This window comes from Schistocerca cancellata, chromosome 11, assembly GCF_023864275.1.
Source record: "Schistocerca cancellata isolate TAMUIC-IGC-003103 chromosome 11, iqSchCanc2.1, whole genome shotgun sequence".
NCBI lineage: Eukaryota > Metazoa > Arthropoda > Insecta > Orthoptera > Acrididae > Schistocerca > Schistocerca cancellata.
In genome coordinates, this window is record NC_064636.1 from 86,823,602 (window position 1) to 86,850,650 (window position 27,049).

Sequence of the window (27,049 nt, forward strand, 5' to 3'; positions counted from 1 at the left end):
CTGCTACATAAATAAAAAGACTCCTCTTGCTGCAGTGCATTTTATTTCTTCCAGACGCATTTCACCTTTTTTCACTTTATCATCAGTGGAATCTATAATACAGTTTTCTTTTCATATGCATTATTCGTAGACTATAAAACAGTTCTCTTCTCTTTTTATGTACAGAAATGATTGGTCACAGTTCTTCGCATTTCCAGTTTGTATCTGCACTTTCTCCCATCTGTGAAATGCACCTGGGAGAGATGAAATACAATGCAGCAAGAGTAGGTGTTTGTTATTTACAAAATAAATATTTCTGTGCTGGCTGTGGAGGATGGCTATGCAAACAAACTCGTTATCTCGAATATCATTTTACTTCTACTGTATTGTTAATGAATCCATTAATTAAAGAACACTTTGCCATACATGATATGGGTAAAAAGTTTGGTTGTGTTCATTTATCATATTATGCAGATATTTTGTACCATTGAAGAGCATTATATACTGAAAGGAATAAAAATAAAATGAAATTAAGTAAAGCTATTAAATATAGTGAGCTGATACAAGGAAGTGTTTATGACCTCTTACCAAATTTAAGATGATTACAACCAAATACAGAGACTTCATAAGAAAATGAAAAACTAGGTGAAGACTTAAAAAATATAAAGGAAAACCATCTGAATATGTTTGGATGAATGATAGAGAGGTAATTGATAGGTCAGGAGTAATTTGTGGGAATAACACAAATGTTAAGAAATAGATTTAGTGTTTTTATTATTAACAATCCAGAAGAAATTCCATATTTGATTACATTTTTGAGTAACTTGTCACATACATTTTAGGAAAAGAATAATATGGAAAAGTATTAGTTAATACTTTCATTAATAAATAATCTTTCAAAATGCATCCCTATGGTCGTAATTGTTGTGGTCCAGGAACAAAATCAGAAAAAAGATTAGCTGAAGGCGTTCAAGGAATAAATCCTCTAGATGATGCATGCAGGCAACATGATATTGCATATACAGATAATAAAGATTTAAAAAACAGAATAATGTATCAGAATAGTGTCAATTTAATTTCATATTCCTTGCCACAAGTATGTATCACATTCGAAGGGGACTGCCTCTGTAATGCACAATGGCGAAGTCATGTTACTTCTGTTTCAAATTTATACAATAGCAGCTGATTTGTGTGAGGCGTACATGCCTATGAGTTGTTAGCACAAAAAACATTTCTCACTCCCTGCAACTGCAGGTATATCTACACCTGCACACAGCTTCGCTCTTGAAATGACCGGGCAACTTTACTTTGCTCACGGTGAAGTTCACCAACATCAATTAAACTTGAAGACGAATTAACAACTTACAGTACCTCTGAGTAATTTTGTTTGTTAACGAGCAGGAGAACTACACTCTTAGTAAGCTCTCCATTGACGCTTTTGGATTTGGCTGTTGCTAGACGTACACTGAAGCACCAAAGAAACTTGAATATACATGTGTATTCAAATATAGAGATATGTAAACTAGTAGATTACGATGCTACAGTCAGCAATGCCTATTTAAGGCAACGAGTGTCTGGTGCAGTTGTTAGATCTGTTACTGCTGCTACAATGGCAGGTTATCAAGATTTAACCGAGTTTGAACATGGTGTTATAGTCGGGTGACGACCGATGGGACAGCGTCTCCGAGTTGTATCAGGGATTTTCCCGTATGACCATTTCATGCCTATACTGTGAATATCAGGGATCCGGTAAAACATCAAATCTCTGTGGCTGGAATAAGATACTGCAAGAATGGGACCAAACACAACTGAAGAGAATCATTCTAGGTGAGTGAAGTGCAACCCTTCCACAAATTGTTGCAGATTTCAATGTTGGGCCCTCAACAAAGCTTCATGTTCGCCTGGGCCCAACAACACTGACATTAGACTTTATGACTGGAAACACGTTGCCCAGTTGGAGGAGTCTGGTTTCAAATCATATCAAGCTGATGGACGTGTATGGGTACGGAAACAACCTCATGAATCCATGGACCCTGCATGTCAGCAGGAGACTGTTCAAGCTGGAGGCGGCTCTCTAATGGTGTGGGGCATGTGCAGTTTTAGTGATGTGGAACCCCCAGTGCAATCCTGACAGGCGACATGTAAGCAAGCATCCTGTCTGATTACCTGCATCCATTTGTGTCTACTGTGCATTCCAACAGACTTGAACAGTTTCAGCAGTACAATGTGACACCCCACACGACCAGAATTGCTAGAGTGGCTCCAGGAACAATCTTCCGAGTTTAAACACTTCTGCTGGCCATCAAACTTCTCAGAAATGAACATTATTGAGCATATCTGGGATGCCTTGCAATGTGCTGTTCAGCAGAGATCTCCACCCCTTAGACTCTCATGGATTTATGGACAGCTATGCAACATTCGTGGTGTCAGTTCTGTCGAGCACTACTACAGATGTTAGTGTAGTCCACGCCATGTCACACTGCAGTGCATTTACATGCTCTCGAGGGCCCTGAAAGATTAAGCAGGTGTCCCAATTTCTTTGGCTCTTCAGTGTATGATATCACAAAGGGAAATATGTAAAAGAATTATTTACTGTATTTACTCGAATCTAAGCCGCACTCTAATCTAAGCCGCACCTGAAAAATGAGACTCTAATAAAGGAAAAAAAAAAAAATTCCCGAATCTAAGCCGCACCTGAAATTTGCGACTAAATTCAAGGGGAGAGAAAAGTTTTAGGCCACACCTCCAAATCGAAACAATGTTGGTCCATTGTAATATGAGACAAATTAGGTCGAATGAATGACGATAAAGCTAGAGTAGTTTGCTTCGAGTCGTAAGCTTAGAAGTTAAGCTTTACCAGGTAGCCATTGCTATGTGTCAGGTGCTCCGTCCGTATTTATATGCGGCATGGCTTGCTTTTGTGCGCGCTAACACTGCCTACAATAAAAAAAGAGAGGAATTGTCTCATTAGTGAAACAATGGCCGGAGACTGCTATTTGTTGTTACTTACACTGCTGCTTTCTTTGATAATGATCAACAAGAACCAAATAATAGACTGCGAATGATAGAACATGTTCTGAACGAGAGTTAGGCGAAAATGTTCCTCCGTTTGAAAATCTTTGCGGCCGCTTCTTTAGTACATCAAATTCTGCACAGAAATCAGAGTCATCTTAGATTTAAAAATCTAGTCAGTTGCTGTGCTTCATTTCTGACTATCACTATTAGGCATAAGAATAATACGAATATAAACATGACACGATACGTATATTCTTCCTCGTTTGCTGTTGCCTCACTCAAGTTTCGTAGTTTATTAGGCAGACAGGATTTAAATGAGATAGCAGTAAACACGAAACAGTACATGGCAAAATGTTTATATTCGTATTATTCATATGGTGAAGAGAATACTGCATGTGATTCACATTTCATCAGGTTCCTATTAGCAACTATCTCTTCTCAGGGGTAGGAAAAAAAATCAGAACGTAAAGTTGGCCATATTGACAAACATCCCAAACAGTCTCGCCAGACGGATTTTCGTAGTACATTGAAATTCTGCTACATTCGAAGATGAACAATACGGAATTTGTATTTACTTCATTGGATAAATGCAGTGGTCGAAACTCGGGGCGGAGAAAAAAGCTCATCTTCCACTTTTTTATTTACTGACGCAGAGGTTTTGGCGCCAGTATTTACCTTTGTGCCTACAAAGCATGCCTGTGTCGCGCTACATATATTCAACAGCAGAAGTTACTTGTGGCGGCACCTACCAATGTTTTTCAGAACTTCTGCTTACTTTGCACTCGATTCTAAGCCGCAGGAGGATTTTTGGATTACAAAAAACGGAAAAAAGTGCGGCTTAGATTCGGGTAAATACGGCAGTCCTAAAAGAATGTGATTGACATTATGATATTTAGTATTTTGTATTACATTTCAAATTATTCTTTAGCTGCAATTAATGAAAGATGTGTAGTTTTTTTTATTATCGCGAGTTGGTTCTTTTATAAATATTCAGGGTCAAGATATGGCAAAATAATCCACGCAAGATACTCCATATCCCAATGTAACACACTTGCTGTTAGTTTGGACAGTTCAGTCCACAGTGTTGCTGGACTATAATGCAGGCTATGGTATGATTAGGGATTGTTTCACAACTGCTGTAAGGGAGCTTCTCTTATGTCAGTTACCTCTGATAAGTGGCTGCATGCTTCTGGCATCTCAGTCTGCGACATGCCAGCAAGAAGCCCCGTGTTCGCAGCGATGTTGTGAAGTGACATGCAAGAAACACAACATCGCGTCGAAGACGGGGCTCCTCCCTGCCAAGATGCGACTGTGCTGACTGCTCCGAGCCCCTGGGTGCCAGAGTCACGTCTGCGCCATTTTAAGCTTCCAGCAGCATGCGCAGGTCGCTCACAAAACTCCCTCTCTCAGCCTTCATCTCTGCCATTACAGTCACTTCTGAAACATACAGAGTGCAACGTAAGTGGAATCTGTCATGCCGCACATAAAGTAGTTTATCTGTTGTTCCACCAATGCAGAGTAACAAAGATCTCTAACTACGTCCAGCTCTTTTAAAGATTCTGAGGTACACCCACCCTAAAAGATGGAAATATATATTTTTTTCAGTAATGTGTATAATAATTTCAAGTATAAGGAAGAACTTAATATTTTCTCAGACATTTCATATAGCTGTCAACATTTGAGAATGTTGATATCATGTGATGTTTTCAAAGAGGAAGTAGGTAGCCTTAAAGCTGCATCCTTGAAATGCTGCCTTATTCTTTAGTACTGTCCTACAGACTTTATATTATTACGAAATAGGAGGTCTGTTCAGAATACTGCAGAACATTCGTAATTTCTCGCTAATAGTGTGTTGGAGCAAAATGTGGTTGGCATCTCTGCACACACTGTGTTTAATGCGTAACTGCCAGTGTTTAATGCGTAACTGCCAGAAGGTTCGTTGATGTATGTCTGCTAGTTACTGTTCAGTTCTATATTGAGTAGCATGTTGTGTCACATACTTTCCAAATTTCAAGGTGGCAGAGTTAAAGAGGAGCCACGTGTCTGCTTTAAATTTTGCGTGCAACTCAAGAAAACCTTTACAGATACACATCAAATGATGCAGAAAACGCACGGTGATGTGTGCTTAAGCCATACTCTATGTTACAAGTAGTTCACACAGTTTAAAACTCACCAGACAGAAGTTAAAGGTGACCCTTGTTCAGGACGCCCTTATCAGGAACTTCAACGAAACTGTGTGTGCTAATAAAGGCTAACTGTCCGAGTGATTGCAGAAGAATGTAACATTTCGGTAGAAGCATGTCACGAAACACTGACACAGCATTTTGGGATGCATCGTGTTGCTGCCAAGTTCGCCCCACGGTTTATGAGTCGAGACCAGGAAGACCTCCGCCTCACAATCTGTGAACGGCTTATGTATTCAACAAATGAGAACAAGATGTTCCTTAAAACATCAGTATGTCAAAATAACTTAAATTCCTTAACACCAAGCTGATCTCATTCTGTTGTGGGGACACAAAGCCTCTGCACCTATTCAGATTTTGGGAGTGCTTCAGCTGTGACGATTCTGTCCAAATGTGTTACTTCCATTAATATTAACAGTAACATAAATCCAATTTTCCATGTAGCATCAACATCACCCAAGTATGTCTGCACGAAGCATCACAAGTGTTTCATAAGTGTTTCCTAAGTCCCATATGAAATTGTGAAACCCCCTGTGTACTTGCTTCTTGTGATGTAACGGGTTAAAGTGGGTTATCACTTGCTCAACTTTCAGCTTACATACTGATGAAGAAGGAAAGAGCATGAACACAAAGCAGCAACCTTGCTTCCCTTGCACTTCTACCATACATTCTTCCCACCTCCACACTGTAACACACATGGAACACACTTTATCCATAAATATGATTACTGTTCTTAGATGTGGTACACACATTTAACATTTGTTTTTAACTCCTTTCATTTCAAGGTAAACATGAATTTTACATCCTTAGAACAATAATTTGCATAATGTTGCAATTTTCCTATCCCCTGCAACACGAACTATTAGTCCTGGAGAAAAACGAATAAAACCTTTTTTGGTAGCAAATTTTGAATTTGTATCGGTAAATATTTTTGCTGCAAGCTGCACTGTTCAAGTTATCCAACCAATTATTAAAAAAGTAACCTTTAAACAACCACTCCCCCACTCCAATGCACACATATCACAGGACAGGATTTTCAGTATTGTTTTCAGGATACTCATTCCTAGTAATGTGCAAAAATTTGTGACTACACAATTTCGTTTCCCTCATTTTCCTTCTCTGACTGGATTACATGGTGAATACACATTCTTGAGTCCATCAGTAAATTTCTGCCAGTTTGTGAAAAGTAGTTCATAACACTGTTGGCATATTTTGAATGCCACCTGGAGATTTTCATTTACAATGAAACGAGTTTTGGTGTAACAAATGTACTTGAAACATGGTTGTGGTGGTTGTTATTAACATTTAATACACCATGCAGTTCAACTGTGTGAGAATATTAATACACAAACAATTGATTTGCCAGCAGAAAATCTGGAGCAGGAACATGAAAATAATTTCAAACATTTGTAATGAAAATTGTGACAGGCTATTGTGGTTTAATTTTCAAGGAGAGGAATGGAAAGCCCTGTAATTGAAGTAGCACATGAAGTGAAAGAAGATATCTCATGGTCTCTCAGCATTCTCTAAGGTTCAGCTCCAAGGTTAAGCAGTGTTTAACAGAACTCTTTACCTTTGATTCTGGAACTTCAAAATTTTCAATTAATTTAAGAAGACTTATTTTAAGCTATCAGTGTTATAATCATATTTTAAAAGGTATTTTCAAGCAAATGTTGAACCTGGTAATCTGGATTAACTCTTAACGATATAGAAATGGTGAATAAGAACCTCATGCCAAAAACTAAACTGGCATAAAATGCCAAAATAATAATAATAAACTATGGTATTCTCATGACATACCATCTGTTAGATTTGCCAACTCACAATCAAACTGTCACTTCTCAAAGTAACATATACATCCAGCTATGCTGTACATCAGTATGTAACAACAAAGAAGAATTAATATTCAGTGACTTTGCCAACTTACAACCAAGGAGTCACCTTACAACCTAATATATACTTTGGGCTATGGGACAGATCAGTCTGTCACAACAATTGTCATTATGCTTTAGCCACCCTATCAATATTTGTTATATTTACTTACTTTCCTAAATTTTTCCACCGAGCTGAGTGTGGATTACGTTTGTGAAATTACTGGCAAAAGTAATCCCAAACTGATACTTCATTTTTTAAAGTCTATAATGAAGCACATTTATATTTATTAAAATTAAAATACAGGAATAACACCATCGCAACAGTTTCACTCTTGGGCCCATGAGTTAGTTTGCAGGCCAACAGCTGACCACACTCCAAATGGCTGCATTTTGTCAAATTTCAAGTCATATGCAAATGAGGCTTCACCATTCACAAGTAGAAGGGCTTCAATTTTCTGTAATGTTATTTACAACAATGTGAAGTGAATTTAGGAGTTGGTTATGAACAAACTTGTCCGTAATTGATGGTTTATAATATATTTCTAAAAATTATTCATTATCCATTTCAGGTATAGCCCATCATCAGATGGCCTGCTATATTAACAACACAATGCGAAAATGTATAGAAACGCATTAATACAGACACAAAGGTTTTGAAAACCAACATTACAATACTGTGACAAGTCCTTCCAGCTTTTAAGACCATGAAGTTACTGCATTCAAATAAAGCAATGCTGAGGGGACATACAGACAGCTAGCAGACAAATGAATATAATGGGGAAAACTACGTAAGTAACCTTCTTTGTACGAGACGGAGTGTGAGTGACTCTGGTGCAAACTGCCAATACAGGAAAGTAAATCATTACTTTCTACCATGATTTATTTTACAATAATAACAGAAATTTTTACATATTTAAAGTAGTGTATATTTCATGCAAACATACAGGGAAATTAAACATATTGAAGGCAAGTAGTAAGCAATAAAGAGTAAAGTAAAAATATTTAACCTTAGCATAAAATTTTAGTTACAAAGTACCTTGCAGTGTAACTGGATAGATACAAAATCTACTCACCAAGCAGCGGGGGGCGAACACAGATATAGAAGGTATTATGTATGCAAGCTTTCAGAGCCATTGGCTCCTCCTCCTGGCAGAAGAATTGAAGGGGAACGGAGGAAAAGGATTGATGGGTTGGTTGATTTGGGGGGAGGAGGTCAAACAGCGAGGTCACCAGCCCCATCCGATTACGGAAGGATGGGGAAGGACGTCGGCCATGCCCTTTCAAACGAACTATCCCAGAATTTGCCTGCGGCGATTTACGGAAATCGAGAAAAAACCCAAATCAGGATGGCCAGATGCAGGTTTGAACAGTCTTCCTCCTGAATGCGAGTCCACAGTGCCACCTCACTTGATATGAAGGAAAAAGACTAGTGAGGTTTAGGAAAAGGGGTAGAGTTCAGAGAAGTCATCTGGAACCCCATATCAGGGGCAAATTACCAGATGGGATGAGAAGGTAAGACAGATTGTTGGGAAATGAACTGGACAAGGTTTGAAAACCTGACAGCTAAGAAGTGGAAAATAGGGCAGTATGGAAGACAGATTACTGCTAAAACATCATACACAAGTTAACACGGGCACTGTGTGTGACAGAGGTGGGTTGAAAAAAATATACACGTCAGAAAATGAAAGATATAGGAAACTAAAATGTTGAAGAAAGGAATAGCTACTGTGAAGAAATGCTGAGATGGAAGAAATTAAGCTAAATAAAGGCCAGGTGGGTGGCAAGAACTAAGGACATGTAGTAGTGCCAGTTCCCACCAGTGGATGTCAGAGAGACTGGTGTCGGGGGGAAGAATCCAGATGGTATGTGTGGTGAAACAGGCACCAAGGTCATGACTGACATGTTTTAGTGCATGCTGTGAAACAGGATATTGTGTTCGTCAGTATACACCCTCTGTCTATGCCCCATTCATCCTGATAACCTGGTGGTAGTCATGCCGATATAAAAAGCCAAATAGTGTGCATGTAACAGCTAGTACATGATGTGTCATTTCACAGATGGCTCTGCCTTTGATAATATATGTTTTTCCAGTTACAGGACTGGTATACATGGTGGTTGGAGGTTGTTTTATTTCACTATGTGTACCTCACAAAACAGAAGATAGTAGATTTGTAGTAGTGGGAGATGCGGAAGAAATCATGGAGAAATTGAAGAGTCCAGTTGCACGAACTAGGAAAAGACTGCCTCTAAGTTGAAGTGTGTTGAGGTAGTAAGTACTGAGGAATGATCAACATTTTATTCTCATTACTGTACTAACCCAGTGCTAAAAAATCAATAAAAAAGTGAATGGAAACAGACTATGGTTTTCAGCATTTTTGATTAGCTACTACCTTAATTTCTCTTCTGTATTTTGCACAGTTACAAATGTATGATTTTCTATTTTGTGATGCACACAGTCAAATAAAACAAGTTACAAAAGAGGTATTTTTTATGCCCAAGTAAAATCTTTTTATATATATATATATGAAGATGGTATCTGTTCCTTCAGACATGTCCGAAAGAACAGATACCATCGGTGACCATGCAGCTCGGTAGAATGAAATTACAATGAAATAAATACACTTAGCTGCATACAGGCATTGACGTACGTCAACGAGGACAGATGAAAATGTGTGTCCCGACTGGGACTCTGACCTGGGATCTCCTGCTTACATGGTAGACGCTCTACATTTGAGCCACCGAGGACACACAGGATAGTGCGACTGCAGCGACTTACCTCTGGCACGCCTCCCGTGAGACCCACATTCACAACTTATTGTCTCGCACTGTATTCATAGTGCCTTTGTTTTGGACATTTGACCATCTTCTTCCGTGCAGATGCACCAGTGTCTGAACTCTTACGGGAATCGGCAGTAAGATCGCGAGTAATGAGTAATGGGTAGGTCAGATGAACAGAGTGTGCCATGTAAGCAGGAGATCCTGGGTTCAGAGTCCTGGTTGGGGCACACATTTTCATCAGTCCTTGTTGACATATCAACACATATGCAACTAAGGGTATTCATTTCTTTGTAATTAAATATTTTTACTTTACCTTCCTTCATCTTTACTACTTGTCTTCAATGTATTTTATTCTGCATTTATGTTGGCATGAAATATATCCTAACTTAAAAATGTAAAAATTTGTTCTTATTGTGAAACAAATCTTGGTATGAGGTAATGGCTTACTGTCCTATATTGGCAGGCTGCAGAGCCACCACTCATATGCCATCTAGCGTAAGTGAGGTTAGTTATGTAGTGATGAGGGCCACTATATTCATTCTTCCGCAAGATGTGTATGTGTCATCTCAGCTTTTCCTTCTTTATGTGAATAAAGGAACTTCATAAAGTCTAAAGACTTCTTTGTCATAGCACTGTAATTATATTGTATTGCAGTATGTATTTATGTGAAAAAAATATGAATTTTGGTTTTCACACCTTTATACCCGTATTAATAGATATCTATGCATTTTGATATTTGCAGTATAAAAATGTGTTGTTAATTTAGTAGGTCATCTGGCAATCAGTTACACCCAAAACGCAGTATGAAAATAAAGGAATTCCATCACCACCTAGTTATTACTTTTTGCAAACTGTCAGCCTTTTACAGAATCACATTAAAAATTGTTACATATGATTGCACGTTAGATACAATTGCGCATCTCACTACTGATTTTCATTGGTAGTTTCAATAATCAATGTGTGGTCCCATGACTGTCACACCTTTGCTGACAATACAGACCTTCATTTTGCACCTATTGGACTGCATAACATTTAACTCCTAATGACATTTACCAGAAACTGAACTTTACAGCTGTTGCTTGTGCCAAAGCCTTGTTTACGTATTCAAAGATGGCTATTGATGTAGACTGCCATGAAACTAACTTCTCAGACCAGTGATCTTTGCAAACTCAATTCCAAATTAATTATTTTCAATTAGAAGGGAACAACAACAACAACAACAATTAAATCACATTTTCTATGTAACTTAATAATGCGCTACCTGCAGTGGTTCAATTTATAAGTGTCTTTACATTGCTGATATTCACCATAGGGGGACCAATCTTCTGCTGCACATTAAGAGTTGACATTTACAAGAAGAATACCAAATCAGAATAAACCCTTTCTATGCTAACATACCATGAATTCCATTGAGTGGTGCATTATAAGTTTATGGATATTTATTAAACTCTCCTCTTCATTCAATGTGAGGTTCTACACAAACCATACTTTAATGTAGTGTTATGAAATGTCACATTTAACATCAGCACAAAGAGTTCTTATGGGGCAGACACTTTATTGCTCACATTGTGGTTTTGGAGCAGTTGAAGTTCCATCATCTGGTGTAAAAACTAAATCACTTAACCATCTGAGATCATCTTCACCCCAATGTTGTTTAAGAACAAAAGTTCAAAAAAGGGGACAAAGTCCATACAACATCAGATGGCTAAATTATTCTATTTTTTACACTACACGAAAGAAATTTGACTTGTGAAACAAGCCGTGTATGCATTAAAACATAGTTGATTCAGGATTATTGTGAAATTCACTAATTTTACAAAATTAAATCAACAGATAACAGTTATTATTATACTGAATTTATCATGCTTCCAGCAACATAACATGAATTACGGTTACTAACACACCATCCTGCACACAGAAATTAATGAACAGCAGTGAGAAACACAAGGAAGTCACTTACCATGGTGTCTGGCTTAGCACACATCTCATCAGTTTTTTTCTTCTTTGACTGAAATGGTTTTCAAATTGTCCAGGACTATAGTCTTGTATAGGCCTACCTGAAAAACGAGGGTTCTCATAAGAACACTCATATTAAATTTAAAACTCTCTACTGGCCACAGGAAATGGACAACTACACAGGAACACAAAATGTTCAATGGAAAAACTGATTCACAACTTTCTGGTTATAACATCACAAAACAAAGTAAGGATATCTCAGGCTGGGAGACTATCCAATTGCGAGATTTATTGGAGACAGCTAACCTTTTTTTCCCTTTATGAATATCTTCAGAATTATGATGTCAAAACAACTGAGAGACTAAAGTTAATTCACCAAATCCGAATAAAACCATTTACTATAATACTACTCGTGAAGGAAAAAAGATAAGATGGCTCTTTAAATCTTGATAAATATTGAACTGAATTTATTTTGGGCCCGTACTGTAACCCGGTTTATAACCAAATTCTTATTAGTATTGGTAAGGGCAGTATGGAATTCGTACTGTGAGCCACATTTTCATCAGAACATTTAATATGCATTTTTAACACACGGTTTGTTTGAAACTTTCTTCATCCGTATTTTCATGGTTTTATACCCACTACTGCAGTGCTGCAACTCTTATGAACTCACAACAGGGAAAAAAAAAAAAAAACTACACACACTGCTGTTCACATACTGTACTGAGAAACAGCTGATCTTTTATTAACACCAACATTTAACACGTTCCCTCACAAAGTGACTTACGTTTTCTCTGACGTGCGTACCACTGATGACGAATCTTCTATTCTCTGATATCGAATAATGCACTTAGTGAAAAATACACGTACGCAGCTTTTACTGAACCTATTTCGTTTGCTACACATCTCCAAAACCCTGTTGCTAAAGGTTTTTACGAAAGCACACTGAAACATGCCTATTACTACGTTCTTCTGTCAATACACGATTTAGCGATCTGTAGAGCCGTACGAATAGGTGAATGCCTGAAGCACACTAAATGGCCGCGGCAAATGCAACAGAATTCGGCATTTCCTTTCATCCCAACGTAGCAACTCACGAAATTATGTAATAACCGGGGGAAGCTATAATCTGAAGAACTTAATAATATGAAGCAATGGCTCATGCTACAGACTGAAGGAGCTCTACATCAGATCACAGCAAAACACTTTATTGTTCCTCGTTCACAGACATCACAGCCCATGGGCTAAGCAAGCCACCATAAAGAAACTAATGTAGGTAGTAAATGTGCGACATTCACTGTGCATTTCTTCTGGTCAATAACGAAGTATTTAACACTAACTATGACTTTCTCTCTCGGGATGAACACGCCGTCTCAGTATATTACAGATGTCGCCAATGGTGACGCAACTGCTACTTTTCAGGTACGGAATAAAATATCTTTGAAGTAGGCCCAGGAACAAACATTATACTAATTAACACTGTATTAGTACAGTTAACATAACTCGGAGGTATTTACTGTTTATCAAGATCAAACAAACTATAATATAAATTTTGCATTAATGCTGTTTCAAAAGAAAGTTTCGTATTTCCAACATACATGGTTATAAATTTCAGTAGCTTATTTCTTACCTGGAGGCATTAATTCACGTATTTCTGCTAAATACAATATTGCAACTGCTTTTTTTCTTTATTTATAATTATCAATTAATTCTTGAAACACAGAACAGAGTTCTCAAAGAAGTTTATTGTGAAAGAATCTACTATCAAGGATGCTTCACAACCTAGCACACAATGTTGTTGCTCTGCCAGAACGGGCGACCTATGTACTACTCACGCGTTTTACGTCAGTAAAATGTGCTTTATTCATTTTATAACTTACACTATTTCAGAACTTATGTCTGGGGTACAAGAGACATGTCAAAGTTACAATTTCCTTTTTTGAAATTTTGTCACACTTATAATAATACTCCGTGAAGAACTTACTTACCGTACTTAAAATTTGTGAAACTTACAGTATTTACATCCACAATAACCAGTCAATTTTAGGGATCCAGCTCAAAGTATCACTTCGTCTAGGGCAACATGGCGTCACGTGTGGAAGTAATAATAAATCGTTCTCCAGAAATTGACTTAAAAGTATCAGTTAGCTGTTTATATTGTAGCGAAATTGTTCGTAAAGGTGTCAGACTTTGTTCTGTGAGACAAATTTGGTGTCATACGAAATGTGTTGCAGAAGTAAATTGGGAAAACTCGGACTGTAATTGCGGCGTAGTGACTTGTAACGGACGCCGAGCCGCAACAGAAATGGTATATTCTGGTGTTGAAGATTGTGTAGCGAGTGCATTGCAGCGTGATCTTGAACTTAGCAAAAAATACGCATCAGTGCTTCTCAACATGCTTAAGTATATCTCAAGCAGTTCTCATTGTAACGGTATACTAACAGAAACTAGCCGTGACTTTGAAATACCTAAAAAGTTCCGCTCCAAATCTGGTGAAACAGTGTACAAAGTACCGTTGCAGAATCGTTTTGATGCCTTGTATCCAGGCACAAACACGATAGGCCGCGAAACGTGTGAACTAAACAAACATTCACAAGAAAAGTGCATAAACACAATTTCTGAGTGCAATGAAACACAAGTCTGTTACACAACTGTACAGACTGATGTAAACACAGTAGGCCTAGCGGAAGAAACGTGTGAAGTGAACAAATTCAAAATTGATAAATGCATTATCGGAAGAACGAAGACGAAAAAGTGTTATAAACGTACAAAAGTAACAGTTTACTCTGATAGCCATGGACGCAATCTTGCAGAAATATTGCGTGCTGAACACAATGTGATAGCGTGTGGATATGTTAAACCAGGGGCTCCTATACAGGAAGTAGCTAAAAACATTGAGCAAGACAGATTACAAAACAAAAATCAGCGCATTGTACTGATTGCGGGCGCAAACGATGTGTATAGGAACGAACTGGCAACTGCAGTCCGCAACCTAAAGAAAATTCTTCATGCTACCGAAAAGGACACAGTGATAGTAACAGGAATACCTCATAGGCATGATCTCATACCTAATTCTTGCGTAAATTTAGAAATTAAAAAAGCAAACAGGCAATTCCAGAAAATCTGTAAAGCCTACTCAAATGCCTATTTTCTCAGTGTGAATTTTCTTCAGAGGTGCAGCTACACAAATCATGGAATGCACCTAAACAGAAGAGGCAAAAGACTGCTCAGTGAAAAAATCAGTGAAACTTCAGACAAACTCAATATGCAAGACGACTTTTTAACTGAAACTGTTATGCCACTGGACTTTCATGCAGAAAGCAATGATGACCAAAACACACATTCAAAGGAGGTGACAGCAGAATTAGCCGCCATCCCAGGCTATCCCAATAGCAAAAACGATGAAAACTCAACACTAGTAGAAGTAAGAGTAACATCAACAAAAATAGATGCAGAAACACCAGCACAACTGCCACCAGTGTCACTAAAAGCAGCAGTACCAGAAACAGCAGACACAGCACCGTCAGCAGCAGCACAATCAACAGAAGCAGTACAGACAACAGGAGCAGCAGCAGTTCCAACATCAGCAGTGGCAGAAAAGTACACAACCTCACATGGAGCAACAAGCAGACGGAAGAGAGTGCCTCCCTCCCATCTGCAAGATTTTTTAGTCACAAGCATGATGAAAAAGAAACCTCCAAGATAAGTAACATTAAATCTCTAACAGTGCTTCACCAAAACATTCAGAGTGTAAAAAGCAAAGTGCAACAGCTAGAAGTTGAGTTACAATCCTTAGACAGTCCAGTTATCTGCATCACAGAGCACTGGTGCAAAGTCAATGAAATTCAATACATAAATTGGCCCTCATATGTACTAGCTTGTTCTTATTGCAGAAACTCAATGAAAGGTGGAGGATCATGTATTTTTGTTAAGAGTGGTATTACATTTAAAGTTAGAAATGATATTATCCTACTAAGTGTAGACAAGCATTTTGAAGTGTCAGCAGTAGAGATACCAGCTGTAGATATGCCCAAAAAACTAATTGTACTATGTGTATACCGTTCTCCCAGTGGTGATTTAGAAACATTCTTTTCAAAACTTATGCAAAGCCTAGAACAAGTGTCATCCCTGAAAAGTAATATACTCTTGTGTGGTGACTTAAACATTAACACAGCTAAGGCAGATGAAACCAGTAACACTTTTCTGAATATTCTGAATAGTTTTGGCATGTCCTCTTTAGTTAATTGTGCAACAAGAGAAACCAAACACTCAACATCTACCATTGACCATGTAGCTACAGATATAGGTGGGGAAAACTGTGTCATAACTGTCAAAAATCTTGGACTGTCAGATCATTTATGCCAAATCATAAAAGTAAAAGCTTCTGTAGAAAAACCAGTAAACCTCCACATGTATAAAAGAGTCTACTCAGACGCAGCAATACAAAAATTTTGCTTACAATTAAGACATGAAAGATGGGAAGAAGTATATTCAGAAAATAATGTGAATCAGAAATTCTCCAAATTCATGTCGGAGTTTAAGATAATATTCGAAGAAGCCTTCCCCAAAGCACTAAGTTCTACTGGAACATCCACCAAAAATAAGTGGATTACCACAGGAATTAGAAAATCTGCCCAAACTTTTAAATACCTAAACTCTATAAAAAACAACAACAGTGATCCAGATTTTCTTCATTACTACAGAAACTACAAAAAAATCTATAGGAAGGTGCTCAATGTTGCAAAAAAAAGGCCAATGATAGACTAATAAATCTAGCTAAAAATAAAAGTAAAGCTACATGGACTATAGTGAAACAAGAGACAGGAACTGCAACACAAAGGCAAATAAACACCCAAATCAGGAACAAAGAAAACCTAACAAGTACCCCAAAAGAACTAGCAAACTTTGTTAATTCTTACTTTAGTAGTATAGCTACAAAGTTACAGGAAAATTTTTCAAAATCTCATAATCCACGAACATGGGAATATACATCAAATTCAATGGTATTGCTACCCACTACTGAGGAAGAAGTATGTAATGTGGTAAGGAAATTAAAGAGCAAAAATTCAGCAGGTTTAGATGAAATTCCAATGTCTGTGCTGAAAAAATGCATAAATAGTATCAAAGCCCCCCTAACCAATATCATAAATGAATCTTTCAAAGCCGGTTGTTTCCCTGATTATCTGAAACATGCAAAAATTTTACCTCTACACAAAAAAGATGATGTAGAAAACATTGAGAACTACAGGCCAATTGCCCTACTGTCATCATTTTCCAAAATAATAGAGTCCATAATGAAGAACAGACTTATGAGCTATCTAAACAAATACAACCTTCTTTCAAATGACCAATTTGGTTTCAGACCCGGCAGAGATACAGAAATGGCAATAGCACATTTCACTAAAGTGGTTTTAGAAGCACTGGATGAAGGCAACTATGTATCTGGCATATTCCTTGACCTGTCAAAGGCCTTTGATACAGTTGACCACCAGAATCTATTACTTAAGTTAGAAGCACTAGGAGTAAGAGGGGTAATCAACAAATGGTTCCATTCATACCTAAAAAATAGAGTACAGTGGGTAGAGATCTCGCATGTCTCCAGTAGATCAAAGTTCATAGAAAAACACCTGTCAGATCCACAACATATTAATATTGGGGTCCCTCAGGGAAGTGTGCTGGGTCCGGTGTTGTTCTTGATTTATATAAATGACTTTCCACAATATATCCGACATGGAGAGAAGATATTGTTTGCCGATGACAGCAATATTATAATCACCAGTGAGACATTAGCACAAATGTTGGAAAATTGTAATGAATCACTGAAAGATGTCTACAAATGGTCTACAGAGAATAAAGTGACCTTAAATATTAAGAAAACAAATAGCATACGCTTTAGAATAAACAGAAAAAACAGTCCCCTAAAGTTAAAGCTACATAACACCTCTGTAGACGAAGTGCCCACCACAAAATTCCTAGGGTTGCATATTGACAGCCAGCTTAGGTGGAGTGAACATGTTAAAAAACTCACAAAGAAGATATCTACAATGTGTTACGCACTTAGAGTTCTCTCCTCAGTATGCAGCGATGAATGTCTAAGAACTGTATATTTTAGCTATGTACATTCAGTCATAAGCTATGGGATAATTTTCTGGGGAAATAATGTACTCAACCTACAAACAGTTTTTAAAGTGCAGAAGAGAGCAGTGAGAATTATAACTAAAAGCAGTAAGTGGGCTCACTGCAGAGAACTATTCAAAATACTTGGTATTCTAACTGTTCCCTGTTTATTTATGTTCCACACTATAGTATATATAAAGAAAAATATAGTGAATTATAGTACAAACAGCATTTTACACAGCTATAGCACAAGAACAAGCCACTGCCTTCATTTAGATAGGAGAAATAAGCATAAGACCCAAAAAAGTTTCTTGTATCAGGGTGTAAAATTGTATAACAAGCTGCCACAGGAAATCAAAGAAATTAACAGTATGTACTGTTTCAGAAAAACTCTTAAACTGTATTTTCAGGAACACTGTTTTTACACAGTAAGTGAATATTTAAATGTTTGAATGTAATTTAAGTGACATAATGACATTGTATTGTATATTCTGTAAATGTATAACAAGCTGCACAGGACATCAAAGAAATTAACAACATGTACTGTTACAGAAAAACCCTTAAACTATATGTTCAGGAACACTGTTTCTAAACAATAAGTGAATATTTAATTGTTTGAATGTAATTTAAGTGATAAATGTCATTGTATTTGTATACTCTGTAAATGCATATAAAAGTGTCAATGTATCTGCAAAAATCACTGTATCCAAACTGACAACATCCATACATTGCAAAATGTCTATGGATGGCTAATCAAATAAATAAATAAATAAATAAATAAATGAAATCTTTCGCAGCTTCGCTTTACGTGAAATACTTTGAAACGTAACAGAAGCGTTCTGATATGATGTTAACTTACAGTATCATATCTTAATTTACACTACACCCCGTCCAGTATGTGGCCTCTATTTACTGTGGTAATAAATTATATAACTTAGACAAGATATCTGTATGTTGCAAAAAGTGGCAACTGATTCTGAGCAATTAAAAGTGTGAAGTTATCCACATAAGTAGGTACTAAAAGAAATCCACTAAATTTCGGTTACACAATAAATCATACAAATCTAAAGGCTGTAAATTTAACTAATGACTTAGGGGCTACAATTACGAATAACTTCAATTGGTACGATTACACAGATAATGTTGTAGGGAAAGCAAACCAAAGACTGGGATTTCTTCGTAGAAAACTTAGAACATGCAACAGATAGACTAAAGATAGTGTGTACACTACGTTTGTCCGCCCTCTTATGGAGTACTACTCTGCGGTGTGGGATTTGCATCAGATGGAATGGAGGACATCGAAAATGTTCAAAGAAGGTTAGCTCGTTTCGTATTATCACGAAGTAGGGGAAAGAGTGCAACGGACATAATGCGTAAATTTGGGTGAAAGTCATTAAAACAAAGGAGCTTTTTGTTGCGGCAGATCTTCTCGTGAAGTTTCACTTCCGAATGCGAAAATATTCTATTGGCTTCCACCCACATAGGGAGATACGATCATCATGATAAAACATGAGAAATCAGAGTTCGCACACAAAGATTTTAAGTGCTCGGTTTACCCCCGCACTGCTAGAGAGTGTAACCATAGATAAATAGTTTGAAAGTAGTTCGATGAACCCTCTGCCGCGCACTTAATTGTGAATTGCAGAGTAATCATGCAGATTTAGGTGTAGGTATAGACGCTAGTATTTTTTCGGGTTATGGGGTCGTATGATTAAAACAGAGAAAACTCTCTGAATCTTATTCTCAGAGCAAATGAACATTGTGTGTGCAAATTCTTAGTTTTATATTAACAGAAATTTTGAAGCATATTCTCTAACCAGTACTTACTCTTTTTCTTAGTTTTTTATTTTTATCCTCCAGCACGACTCTATTTAGCTACCATAATTTAAATAAAATGACAATTAAAGCAGTGTAATCTTGATCAGACAGACTGTGGAGAGGAGACATACGTAAATGCGATTTGAGAATATAATGGTAACACTGATTCGTTGAGAGTAATGGATAAAAATAACAGTAAACCATTTGTTTGTTTGGAAGTCGATAATTCTGTTCCTGTTCATTACTTCTCGTTTTTTATATCTTCTTGAGCCATAAATTTGGCGAAGGCATTGTATATACTCCTGGGCTGATTTCCAAGAACAGAGTAGGAGGCAGTAATCAAGTCTCAAGAGTTCCTATCCAACGTTGTCTCTGTTGATCACACAGTGTTACTGACATAACAATTTGTGATGCCACCACATTGACAATGAGGTGTCCCTAATACGTCAATCTAATGTAAGTGGGCAGAGAATGATTAGTGATTGAGATGCATCCATCTACACAGTAGATGATATTAATATCCTTGACTGTTTGCACTTCACGAGCCATTGCCATCTCGTTGTGTTTGGCTGTATACCTGTGTACATTTTACCCTGTATTTGATGAATATCAGTCCATTCCACTGGCCAAGAAAGAACCGCTTGTCGTTTGATCTGTAAAAGGAGTTCTGTGTTTCAAGGTCTGATGTTCATAGGTCTTCCGCTGCTAGCCGCATGTTGTGCTATTTGGTCTGTTTTGTCATTATGGATGATGTCAAAATGTCATTTAATCGAAATGATTTCTATAACGTGACCAGTCTGTCTAGCTTGATAGTGGTGATCTCCTAGGTGTAGGGCAAACTGTCAGGTCCGTTTGTTCCAATTCAGATCACTAATAGAGTTTCATATGCTTTGCAAAACAGTGCTTATTACTGCTTTGGAGATTGATATGGAGTATAACTATTTTCTTGTCTGCAGAACAGTGAATGTTTCAATGAGAAAAATGGAAGCATCACATGGTAGCTGGAACTTCCTTTGTTTAGCAGTTTTTTGGCAGAGAAATGTGCATCTCACATAATGTTCCATATCCATGTTGAGCCATCAGTACAAATTTGAGTATAGTTTGCCCACTTTTACACAAGGTATGAGATGGGCGAAAGCTCCTTTTCCGGATGTGCACATTATCATAGGCACCAACAACATCAACAAAGATGGCTGTGATAGTTTCTTTCCATGTGGCTGCGTCACAGATGTAAGAGATTAAAGTATTTAAATTATCGATTGCTCCTTTGAATTTTCAAAACCCATACTAAATCGTTGGCAGGATTTGATTTGATACCAACCGCTATTCCAAGCGATTTTTGATCAGGTGCTCTACAGTTCTGCGGATGCAGGAAGAAAGGGAAATAGGTGGATATGATATGGCCTGCTCTTCATCTTTATGTGGTTTCAATATGTCCAATCTTCTGTTTTGTGTCGTTCATCGAAATTTAGTTAAACTTGTGCAATTGTTTACAGAGTGCTACGTCTGGGAGATTTTCTATCACTCGATAGTGAATAATGTCCTTGCCAGCTGAGGAGTATACCTCCATTATAATAATTGAATTCTTGATACGAAAATCGCCCTAGTAGATGAGGATTGTGATCCCTGTACTCTGGTGGATGAAACAGCTGCTTGACTGCAGAAGCTCACAGTGTTCAGTTCATTACAGGTAGTCGAGTTCTTGTATTTAAGAAACCAATTTTCGATACATCAGCAAGATTAAATTTTTAGTTAAAGATTGACAAAAGGTTTTGCAGCTGTTCCTTGTAATGTCTTTGAATTGTCGTCGAGCTCTCACCGGTATTTCCTAGTACACAATGAAGTTTTCTATAATCTGTTCTTTCCAAAAGGACCATACACAGGTCTTCATTGTGCTATAGTTCTAGAGCACTTTGATGATGTCCACCAGACAGGGACTATTGCTCCACCTCGATATGGCAGCTGCTATTTGAATTGTAACATTAACAGGATTTATTTGTGGGTCTATCGAAGTTTACAGAGGGAGATGATCCGAGTCAAGAGAGACTTTTTCGACTGTACACTCCGTTACATGCTGAAAGTCAGTGGAGCAAAATGTCAAATGAACGGTCGATGGTCGTCCGTATGGGTTATATAGCATGGTATGAGAACCATCGCTAAGGTGTACTAAAATGAGATTTCCCAGAAGTGTAAGCAAATCCCTGCCAACTACAACGTCCGTTTCCAAAACCCATACAGAGCACTGTGCATTGAAATCTGCATAAAGGAGAATGGCGTTTGAAGCTGGCAAAGAATCTGATCCAAGGCAAAGTTACATAATTAACACTGAGGAGGTTTGTATATGGTGACAATAGTAAATGCTCTAGTAGGAGAATAACTTACAGTGGCCACTGCTTGGCAGGCTGTCGTCCTAAGATCGATATAAAAGTTTTTAAACTGCATCACATCCCCAATTAAAAATGTGACAACTCTTTTCGATCCTCAGCATCAGCAACAGCTGTACACCTGGACGACACATGTACACTTTGCACTCACACTAACACATCTCCAAATAGTAATAAAACACAAAGTCCTAACACACCCACAGCAGAGACATAGAGATTAAAACCAGAATATGACTCAACAAACTGTTGACCTCACATAAAAATAGTGCGCTTTGTTTATGGAGGGTCTACAAACAGCCAACACATTCATGTACCTGTAATAGACAGCTCGGAAACATGTGAGCAGAATGCAGATAAACCAGTGATTAAAACAAAACCTGTAACAATCAGTAGGTAGGAAGGTAACAATAATGTAGGTGCCACACAAGCAAAAACTAACACGAGATCACACAGACACATAAAAACTTGAAAATATAAACACTCAAATGGTTCAAATGGCTCTGAGCAATATGGGACTTAACATCGGTGGTCATCAGTCCCCTAGAACTTAGAACTACTTAAACCTAACTAACCTAAGGACATCACACACATTCATGCCTGAGGCAGGATTCGAACCTGCGATCGTAGCAGTTGCGCGGTTCCGGACTGAGCGCCTGAACCGCTAGACCACCGCAGCCAGCTATATAAACACTCAAGCAAAGACAATCTGCAGCCATCTGTGTTACATATGTTAACAGTAGAACCAGAGTATCCCAAACAGGTCCAGAAACAGATATGGATTCCACAGACCCACTCCTAACTAAGAAGACAACCTCTAGGATATGAGAAATTTAAAGTTTTCCCCGCCAACTAAATGTTCAAACAATTATCGGGCTTGCAGCCAGTCGTTAATTAATTCATTGCATGATATTTCGACAGGGCACCTGCAAGTTATCTTCAGGTGAGGCATTGAAGACTTTGGAAGTACACACACACAATATGCTACCCAACCACATAGCAGACAGACATATGATCCTCTTTACTTGTTTATTTATTCATGTTCTGTAGATCCAGTATACAAGATAATTGTATGGATATGGATTGAGTCATAATAAAATTATACTTATATATACTAATAGATGCAAATTGCAGTATGTATACAGGAACAAAATATGTTAACAAATACAATCTTAGCCAGTTCCTCAAGTAAGACAGGAGGTATAAAACAATTCAATAATAAATTACAATTATTCCATATCAAGTTATAACTGTTCTAGACGTGAAGTACATTGTTATTCTGCAATAGGTCATCATGTTCAGTTTAAAAAGTGGTAACAGCAAGCATTACAAGTCAGTGTGCCATATCTGACTAACAAGATAGAAGTGTTTATGTCAAACAACTCATCAAGAGAGTAAAAAGAGTATTCCAGGAGATATTCTTTTAATTTACTATTAAATTTTTTAAATATAATTGCCATTCTTGGCGTGTAAGGCCTTCAGTCATGACTGTGGTTACTTGACTTAAGATACTAATTTGGGATCGCATTGGCTTGTTTTTAAAACATTATTTGCTGTATCTGTATTTTATGGTGATTTGCTAAATTGTAACACACTGAAAGCACTATTATTTACACAGTTCTTTATTCCTTCATTAATAACGTGTGTGATTTTTATTTCTCGCTGAGACTTGAATTAATGTTTTAAAATAAATGGGTGTGATTGTAAAAGGGAACCAAAAATAGCTGGCCATTGTGGTCGAGCAGTACTAGGCACTGCAGTCCGGAACCACACTGCAGTTGCGGTCGCAGGTTCGAATCCTGCATCATGTGTGGATGTGTGTGCTGTCCTTAGGTTAGATAGGATTAGATATTTCTTAGTCTAGAGGACTGATGACCTCAGATGTTAAGTCCCATAGTGCTCAGAGCCATTTGAACCATTCTTTTAACCAATAGTAACTGATTAAGGGCCCATCCATAATCGTAACCGAATCCTGCCTTCCCTTGACTACCATGTCGCAACTGGTAGCAGAGCATGGTTTCGATTGTAATATCGCCATTTCAGTTACTGTTGGTTTGATTTGTTGAACTCTGTTAGTGTTGTATGATTTATGCCTTTCTATTGTGCTCTGTTTTAGGTGGTCAACTCTGTAATGGCGGTCTCACTTATGAGCTGGTGATAAGACGCCAGCCTATTGAGGGTATTGTTCTGGACTTAGCAGCCCACTTGCGTGCTACCACTCTTCAACCCATTTGACGTCATGCCGGATGCTGTGGGTGAGACAAAGGCAGCCACTGAGTTTTTGTATAAAGAAGTTAGCAGTCTTGAGAACGTCGGCTTTTTAGAGGGCACTCAGCGTAGTGGCAGTCAGACGGGGTGCAGGTACAGCTGATACATTTAACCAATAGGATATCTGACTTAAGGGCATTAATGTTAGGAGATCGTGATAAGGAATCTACTGCTGAATTGGAGTCTTTGGTTAGTGTATTGCAGTTTAATGTCACATGTTTAGGGATTGATGGGAAGAGGATGGGTGAGCAGGATTTGCAGTGCACAAGCGAGCTTGGGAATGACGCCCTTGTGTCCTCTGAGGGGTTAGTTGGGGCGTTTGCTAAATTGCCTATTCCCCTGGTGCATCTGTTTCGAGACATCAGAGAATTAGCTGTAGATGGTAGCACATTAAACAGCTTATGTAGCACTATCAGTTACCAAATTTGGTTTACCACGTACCATGACCCAACAGAACAAATGTCCTGTCATGGAAAAAGCTGAATATAACACTCGTGCTGCCTCTCATTTGTGTGCTAAAACTATTTTGTTAACCAGTTATGATATGTAGAAGCAATACAATGTTTGTAGTTTTGACCGTAAAATGCCTAAAGGAGGTTGCATATCCGACCTGAAAGTTAGAATTACGTAAATACTCAACTAGCAACAGATACTGTATAGAAACTGTTTTAACTGTCCAAACTGCTCAACTGATAAAGAAAACGGTCGCCATCATAATTAGGCATAGAAATATGTAACATCTCTTTTCAAGAATAAGATATACGCAACTTTATTGGAAAGAGACAACCTATACTTTTCTGGTATGGAAGTGCAATGAACCCAGTCAAAGCAAAAACAAAACTGTTATAGTGGGTAAAAGCAGTAGCAGAAAGATATTCATGTTCTCACAAACACATAGGACACTGTTACAATCATCAACATTGAATACTTTGTCAAAACTGAATAACTTCATCAACACTCCAAATGCAAGTCACTGTTAAACTGGAAATTGGGCATGGTCCTAGTCTTACTTCATCAGATATTTTCTGCACAGTAAAAATTTAAATAAAATCTTACTTGCATAAATATTCACACTATTCTTTACAGTCAAAGAAGTAACTGTATTTGTGGAAAACGTTATTCATAGTAACTTTACCTTCAGTAAGTGGGTGCTCATAAACTGATATTACACTTTTTGGAACACAGTGTGCACAGAACTCAACATAAATATCAAGAGTAGTTAGAGCTTTCTATGATCAAGTAACTTTGTGCATTTGAGCAACTTTCAATTGCGGAGGGGTGGGAGGGGGGTTGGGGGGCTTAATCTTGACCACTGTTGTAAAGCAAACTAACACGCTTTCAGGAACAATCTAAAGAATGCCAACTTAGATAAACAGTTCTTAATGAATTGACTTACCTTGTATGCATTTTAATAGATTTTACAGTCAATAAATCACTAGGTATTGCTTTTCAAACCAATCATTAAGAACATTTACTTTAAACTGACCTCAAAATGGATTGTTGTCTATTAGCTACCATCGCAGTTCTTTACTTTTAAAATCAGTGATTAAATAAATAATTTTGAAAGTCGACAAAATTTTAAATTGAACTGTTTCAAACACTGTGAGGCTTTCACGAAGCTACACTTACTACCTCCCTCAATTTTCCTAAATCCACAGTACTTTTAACTACTCTTTCTCACTTAGTATCAAATAACATTAATTAAATAGCTGTTATGCTTCGAGACTCATTTTTCCACAACAAGGACACTCAGTAATCATAGTCAAAATGGAGAGGACCTTAAAAGTGTTGTGATAAGGAAAAAATCAAGGTAGGTACATAAATTCAGGTAAGAGTTACCTTATATATGTGCACACTGTAAGTGCTGATCCATCACTTTACAACTCTATAATTCTCCCTCTCTGTAGCAGTGATTGCGCAATATTGGTGGCGAGTATGTGATAGTAGATGGACTTGCACTTGTAACTGATGTGCTCTGTCATATTTTTCTTTGCGAATTTCCTCAGATTTTAAGGTTATTTCCAGTAACAGAGTATAATAATAACTCAATCCACCCAAGGCTTTAGCATTGTATGGACAACCACAAGAAGCCTCATTCGGTACCAGGACAATGCACTTCTCAATCATTGGCTGCCAATGGTTCAGTCGCTAGTCTCCGACTAACTCCTTGGTCCACTTTTTCATTGACGCCAACCACATTTTGCACACGCTGCAAGTTTCCTTTCCAGAGGGGAACCACAACACCTTTTGTACATATAAAAAAATAAGAACCCTAAGTGTGTTTCGGCAAATACAGAGTAGGAAACATCTCTTTTATATAAAACATATCGTTTGCACGTATTAGTAAGTTATCAAAATGTTGTTTAAAAATTTCCAGTTATATATAATAATTTTTGTTTCCCTCCAAGTGAGGCAAAGAATTTAACCAATAAAGATAAAACATTTAATACAATCTAAAAGACATCAAAGTTTTTAACTGAGAAAAGATTATGCACTTTTATACAGTATCAAATTAATCATACAATAATTACAGAAACTCAACAATGGAATGTTGAACAAAGCAGAAAACAAAATGAATCGGCAAAGCCTTTCAGCTTTGTTGTTACAACTGACTCGAGCAAATTGAAAGGTTGGTATGGTTGTTTGTCCACTTTGAGCAACTCGCTGATGCGTTTGGTGT

At 37.6% G+C, this 27,049-nt stretch overlaps 2 long non-coding RNA genes across 2 annotated transcripts in view; one reads left to right on the forward strand and one right to left on the reverse strand.

The window, feature by feature from the left end:
- Positions 1-404: 404 nt before the first annotated feature.
- Positions 405-27,049, forward strand: part of LOC126108634 (uncharacterized) — a 96,042-nt gene continuing 69,397 nt past the window's right edge. The window contains exon 1 of the long non-coding RNA XR_007523572.1: positions 405-1,233. This is a non-coding gene — a long non-coding RNA (uncharacterized LOC126108634). The remainder of the gene's footprint in view (positions 1,234-27,049) is intronic.
- LOC126108637 (uncharacterized) lies at positions 3,652-13,540 on the reverse strand. Its single transcript, XR_007523575.1, has 3 exons — positions 13,416-13,540; positions 11,790-11,886; positions 3,652-4,431 (listed from the first exon to the last, which is right to left on the reverse strand). It is a non-coding gene; the product is annotated as an uncharacterized LOC126108637 (long non-coding RNA).